Source organism: Erinaceus europaeus, chromosome 9 (assembly GCF_950295315.1).
Source record: "Erinaceus europaeus chromosome 9, mEriEur2.1, whole genome shotgun sequence".
Taxonomy (NCBI): Eukaryota; Metazoa; Chordata; class Mammalia; order Eulipotyphla; family Erinaceidae; genus Erinaceus; species Erinaceus europaeus.
The window spans coordinates 1,625,527-1,633,056 of NC_080170.1; positions in this window are offsets into that span (position 1 = coordinate 1,625,527).

Genomic DNA, 7,530 nt, shown 5'->3' on the forward strand with positions numbered 1-7,530 from the left:
TCTCCATTTCTCTCTGTTCTATCCAACAACAAATGACATCAACAATAACAATAATAACCACAACAAGGCTACAACAACAAGGGTAATAAAAAAGGGGAAAAATGACCTCTAGGAGCACTGGGTTCATGGTACAGGCACTGAGCCCCAGCAATGACCCTGGAGGTTAAAAAAAAAAAGTAAACAGACAAAACGTCATTTCTTCTAAGTCTTTGAAGCACAGGAAGTCAGTTTGCAGAGCGGAAGAGATCAGAGAGATAGAGTTGGAATCCACATAGCTTCCCAAACCCCAGTCCTCCACATTCTAGCTGCTTGCAGACCCCAAGTCGCAGGACAAGCCACTGGTTTTCTGTTGACTCAACCTGACTCTAGAACCTTCTGCTATATGAAACTTAGATGCTCAGAATGCTTCTGGAGGGGCACATGATGCCACAGCCCTTGCAGTGCAATTTACCCGGAGACGTAACCAGGGCTTAATCTCCTGGTCCCCACCTTGCAGGGGGAAGCGTCACATACTGGAGCAGTGCTGCAGGTGTCCGTCCTGCTGTCTCTCACCCTCTAGAAAAATGCTTATGTAACTCATTGTTTCTGCAGTGTTGACAGTTTATTTTGAAGATCGATTCTTTCAGAAAACACAAACATTCAAGCTGCGTATTCAGCGAGTACGGTCTCGCTCAGTGTAAGCGCACCATTAGGATGTCACTGTTCTTTCTAGCCTGTGCTCAGTCCCTTCACAGTGTTTCGCAGGATTAATGGACAGTCGCGGTCGGGGCTAATGCCTTGCAGCTATGCCGTGGACCATCAGCTCTGCACCCTGGTCATTAATCCCCAGGAAATGCCTTGTACCTCAATCATTACGGTTTAATTAGGTCATTAAGACTCTTCTGGTTAATTGCCATATTATGGGCATCAAGAGATGGTAGCTGAAAAGGCTAGAAGCATCATCGCAATCACAGAAACAGGAAATAATGTGTGTAAAGGAGACATTCTTAATGACTACCATTATATTAATAATTCCTGAGAAAGATGCCACGAGCCACAAGTTTCAACGATTACAGAGAAGTGGCAGAATGTTTCCTAAGTATGATTAAATATTAGCATTGATATATAAAATTAGAGGCCATTTCCAATCTATATGTGACTTTGTCTTGATTAGATAATTTGTATTTTTCTACATTTCAGTTTCTTATTTGTAATCTGGAATGGATGAACTAAAATCCGTGGTGTTCTAAAGGTTTAAAAACCAGTGAGCAATGCTTGAGAGAGCATAGTGGTTAGATACCAGATGTCACCAATTTAACTCCTGGCACCATCTCATGCTGGAACTGAGCAAAGCTCTCCTGCTTCTGACTACAGTAAAATCTCTGAAATATTTTATTTTAGCTTTTTAAAAATTATCTTTATTTATTTACTGGATGGAGACAGCCAGAAATCAAGAGGTGAGGGTGAGAGAGAGACAGAGACACACCTGCAGCCCTGCTTCACCACTCACCAGCTTCCCCCCCTGCAGGTGGGGATTGGGGATTAAAACTCAGGTCCTTGTGCACTGTAACATGTGTGTTCAACCAGATGTGGCATGACTAGGACCCTCACTGAAAGATTTTTAAAATAATCTATGCATAATATTTACACACAAAAATTTGTATACGGAATATAAATTACTTGTAAAGGTTATGAGCAAATGTACTGATTTCTGAGAGAATGGCTTTGGCACATGCAGGGCTGGAGACTTAACTCAGAACGTCATGCTTACAGATCCAACACTTACTCCACCATGCTACCTCCTGAGACTGCAGGGGTCTGAATCATGTCGAATTTCATCTAAATCCCATTTATCTCACAGCCTCAGCTTGAAAATTAAAAACTGTCCTTTCCATATATCAGCAATAGCGAGAAAAAAGTTTCTACCACATAGCCCACATATACTGAAAAGTTTGTTGGTAATATCTTTCTATATAAACTGTAGTAACAATTTATACGGAAAGAAAACTTCACTTGAAGATAGAAGCTTTCGATTCCCTTAGATTCACACAAGACATTAAGCCTTTGATAAAACACTTTCGTGCAAGCGTAGCTTCACAAGCAGGTAGCTTCTCCAAATGCCTAACACAGACGTCACACGTTTTCTACACAAGCTCAGCCTCATACATTTATCCAGACATGTGTTCCTCTATGTCCCTCCTTCTGGGAGAAGATTTGCGTAAATATAAAGACAGGAATTTGAATTCGGGAAATAAGCTTTAAGACATAATGTTGAATTTGCCAGGAGAATGCTCTGTGGTCTTGTTCACAATGAAAGTCTATTGAATGAACAGAAACACCTAGAGATAATGTTAAGAAAACCTCTATGTGTGGGAGTCAGGCGGTAGCGCAGTGGGTTAAGTGCATGTGGCGCAAAGCGCAAGGACAGGCATAAAGATCCCGGTTCAAGACCCTGGCTCACCATCCTGCAGGGGAGTCACTCCACAGGCAGTGAAGCAGGTCTGTAGGTGTCTGTCTTTCTCTCCACCTCTCTGTCTTCCCCTGCTCTCTCCATTTCTCTCTGTCCTATCCAACAACAAGGACAATAATAATTACAACAATAAAACAACAAGGGCAACAAAAGAGAATAAATAAATATTAAAAAAAAAGAAAACCTCTATGTGGACTTCAGGATACAAGCTATAAGTATATTTTAAAGGGGTTAAGAATTATTTCTATTAAGTTAGTGTGATGAATTTATTTTCTCATAACTCCAGGTATGCATATATGAACTAGGGTCTAAAATTCCTCATAAATTGGGAACCACAACAGTAGCTGAGTACTGAAGGATATAGACTATTCATTGTAGAAATTAGCATACCCTAAGGTTAATTTAATTTAAATATTTATTACATTTTCATTATTTGATAGGTGTGGTGATCATTTATGACAGAAATACAAGATGAAATCAACACACTTTTAAAATCTAAATTGCTGTCTCTGTCCACATCTTTAGAAGGACACTGAAGCTCAGACTTACACACACACACACACACACACACACACACACACACACACACACACACACCCATCCTTACTCAGGAACAGCACTGCTTTCTGCTTGTGGGTCTCATGGTTGGAAACAGTCTGGCCCAGGAAAGATCCCTCTGCACATGTCTGTAATGCAGATAATAATAATTGACGATCTCAGGACCAGAGAAGGTTTCTGTTAATTAGCGAGCATGGCCATTAGGGCAAAAGTGTATCTGATTTCTAAATTGTTTAAAACCCAATGGAATGAGAGTTCTACATTTTTTTTTCCAGACTTAGAGAATAGTTCTGTCTAGAGAACATTCCAGTCTCCTTGGAAATCTTTCTTTTCTATCAGCAATCTCTTCCCTGCAGGCTGTGTTCATGTCTAGGGATTCACAGGCCAAGAGGAGGATAGCATTTAGGGGAAGCTGGCTTTGCTCACACTGGAGGAGTCTCCCAAAGTATAGTGTTCTCCATCTGTCTGTCTGTCTGTCTGTCTGTCTGTCTGTCTGTCTGTCTATCTATCTAAGATAGCCCAGTGCTGTTGTTAAAATTTTCGGAGGCTCTTGCCGGCCTGGCTTGCTTCACGGCGGGTAACAGAGACGCAGAGACAATGGCTGGGCAGGGAAGCTGTATTTCTTTATTCAGGAACAACGATTCATAAACTAAGACAAACTAATCACCAAACAGAACTCGGCTGTCTCTTTGTGGCGGTGGCACAAGCACTCTCTTACTCTCGAACTCAGGAACTCTCCAACTCTGGAACTCAGGAACTCAGGAACTCTCTGACTCAGGAACCCTCTCTCGGGGTTCCTTGGGGCGGGGCCAAGCAGGCCCGCGAAATTAACAGGACTCATCCAATTCTCTTGGCAGGGGAGGGCTAGAACAAACCAATGTAAAGCATACGACAATTCCCCCTTTTCTTTTTAACTAAATGACTATAGTATCAAGGGTGTGGGGTGAACAGAAACATATATAACAAAAACCAGCATGTTGCCAAGGGAAGGCCTGAGGGGGCCATATCTGAAAAAAAAAACATTTCTTGCCTCTGGGGGGCTACTTGCCTTGACAGGCAATTGCATGGGGGCGGGGAACGGCCTAGAGTCCCACAGGCAGCTGGCTGCAACTTACTTACTATGAAACAAAACTTGTTATTAGCATATCTACTGCACGATCCAATGTTTCTAATAGAGAAGGAATTTGAGACTTTTACATATCAACAACATCTTTTAACCTTTTGTTACACCCATTCAAGATGGAGACACACCCTAGGTGTGGGCCAGAGAGGAAACCTCAGGCATGAGAATAATTAGCATAGCCATTGTGCGATCTACCATTTCTAATAGAGAAGGTAGTCTTTTACATATCAACAAGTCTATTTAACCTTTTGTTTAGACCAACTTAGTTGAAATATATTGATTGTTAACTAATTTTTACCTCAGACTTTAAATGTAAGTTAATTTTTATCTTTATGAGAATTACATTGAAAACCTTTTTTATTTAACTTTGACTAGTAAGAATTTAGCCTTAAAGCTACTGTTTACCAAACTTTAAACATACACATAAACATGGTCATTAATACACAAGGAGAGAAACCTTTGTTACGAAGACATGTCATTTTAAACACGAATTTAAATCTGTACTGTCTTAGTGGTTGGGGGGGGGGGTCACCATTCGGAGGTGGCTTCCCGCGCAGCTCCATTCTCGAGCAGCTCCACTTCTAGAAATTGCAGGTTGCGATCTCTGCACAAATCTCTGTGTACTCCAGCTTGTCTGTCTTCAGACCGGACCGGCGGCTGGAGATCTCATGTGCCCAGTTTCGGCGGGGAGCCCGGGGGTCCGGGAGGCCCGGGATGGTTCCAGAATTCATAGAAAGAGGGCAGGCAGGCTACTTTTGTAGAAGGCGTGGGCCTAGGTACCCAGGGGTGGCGGCCATGATGGGCCGCCGTGGCCCTGCCCCATGGCCCTGCCATGTCTGCTGCCCTGCTCGCAGTGGCCGAGCAGCGTGGAGGGATCCCGCGTCCAGTGCCCTGCGCTGCGCGGTGGAGATCTGGCTCCTGTGGGCTGGCCTCGGGCTCTAGCGTGTTGGCTTCGGGCTCCAGCGTGTTGGCTTCGGGCTCCTGCGTGGTGGCGTTGGGCTCCTGTGTGGTGGCATTGGGCTCCTGTGTGGTGGCATCGGGCTCCTGCGTGCTGGCGTAGGCCTCCTGCGGGCTGCAGGGCTGTGGGGCTGCGGGCGCGGTGCGCGGGGTTGTCTGGGCGCAGCCGGCTGGCTGGCTGTTTAACCAGGTGGAATATTGGCAGAACTCTTTTCTGCATAAATTTTAAAGACATTTTCAATGAAACGAATCCAATTACAAAGAAGACTAAGGCAAGTATAAACCTATGGGACTACATCAAATTAAAAAGCTTCTTCACAGCAAAAGAAACCACTACCCAAATCAAGAGACCCCTCACAGAATGGGAGAAGATCTTTACATGCCATACATCAGATAAGAGTTTAATAACCAACATATATAAAGAGCTTGCCAGACTCAACAACAAGACAACAAATAACCCCATCCAAAAATGGGGGGAGGACTTGGACAGAATATTCACCACAGAAGAGATCCAAAAGGCTGAGAAACACATGAAAAAATGCTCCAAGTCTCTGATTGTCAGAGAAATGCAAATCAAGACAACAATGAGATATCACTTCGCTCCTGTGAGAATGTCACACATCAGAAAAGGTAACAGCAGCAAATGCTGGAGAGGGTGTGGGGTCAAAGGAACCCTCCTGCACTGCTGGTGGGAATGTCAATTGGTCCAACCTCTGTGGAGAACAGTCTGGAGAACTCTCAGAAGGCTAGAAATGGACCTACCCTATGACCCTGCAATTCCCCTCCTGGGGATATATCCTAAGGAACCCAGCACATCCATCCAAAAAGATCTGTGTACACATATGTTCTTGGCAGCACAATTTGTAATAGCCAAAACCTGGAAGCAACCCAGGTGTCCAACAACAGATGAGTGGCTGAGCAAGTTGTGGTCTATATACACAATGGAATACTACTCAGCTGTAAAAAATGGTGACTTCACTGTTTTCAGCCGATCTTGGATGGACCTTGAAAAGAGCATTCATATTTTCTAATTTCCAAAAAAAAAAAAAATTCACACTGTGAATCTAATGTGAGCAGCTTACTTACACATCAAATTACTGACTGTTTCACAGGAAGATTCAGGACAGAACACTTCGTACACTAGCAGGCCTCTGCACGGTTTGCCGAAACTCTTGCAGCCAGGTCTTAAGGCACATCTGTTTTCTTGGCAGAGGGAGACCAAGTAGAGCTTTCTGCCAGTCAGTCTGTCCTTTGCTCCAGGTTTCCACTGACAGAGTCAAACACCCACAGCTCTGAAAGCGCCTACCTGAAGCCCCATAGGAAGGGCGAAGCTGGGAGCAGGGGGAGCCCATCTGGAAACCCCACTTAGGAGCAGGCCACCCTTGTGTGTATGAAAGGCCTTGAGTGCAGCCAAGAGCTCGCATCTGTTCATTTACAAAGTGCAGTTAACACCTGCCCCGGCTGCACCAGAAGATTTCTCTGAGGCCAAAAGGGGAGGTTGGAAATGCTTGAAGATGTTCAATTAGGTACAAACATGAGCTGTAGGGAAACTGTGAGGATGTGGTTGAGCATGGTGGAACCTCCCATTGAAAGCTGAGGGCCTGAGGACTTCCTGTCAGCCTCTCTCTACCAGAGACGGAGCATGGGAGAGAACAGCCTTCAGGCTCAGCTTCACCTGTCAGACTCTCTGCCTCACAGGGACTCTGCACTCCCAATACAGGAGCTGACTTCCTTGTCTTTAAACCAAATGGTCTTCCTATTCAAAGACTACCAGAAGTTACCATACCTGACCCATCTTCTCTCTACCCTCAGGACACCGCTCTGTCTGCTAGCCATTGAGAACCCTACCTCCTCATGCCAAAATGGCTCTTCTTAAACAGATGCTCTCAGAGGCCCCTTTCTCACTTCTTTGTTCTTGCCCTTCTGAATAAGACGATAACCAAACCTCACCCTCCTGACTGCAAGGACCCCTACACCCATGCACAACAAAGCCCAGCTTCCTCACCCCTTAGATCACTCCCCTGATAGTTTTCCCAACCCCTTGCCTCTCTCCGCCCCTTTTCTGCCTTAACCATATATGGTATACACAAGCTACTTCCTTCTGCAACCCCTTAAAATCCTTGCCTTTCTGATCAATAAACAGGTCATTGCTATCAGCCTGGTCTCCGGGTTACCTCTTGTCGCAGACACAGATTGAGTCCCGTACGACTCAGCTCCTGCTGCCTCGGGTGACGTTCTCCTAGACCCCCGCCTCCGGTGCACAACAGGGTGGGCACGCCAGAAGTCTGCGCCCGAGAAGAGGCCTCCCCACAAGAAGAATGACAATGAGGCAGTGCTAGTATTTGCTGCTTGGTATTTTTATAGCCTAGTTACCTACGAGAAGAGCTTAAATGACCTGTTACTCTGTACCTTCACTGTGATCCTCTGATTTTCTCTCTAAAAA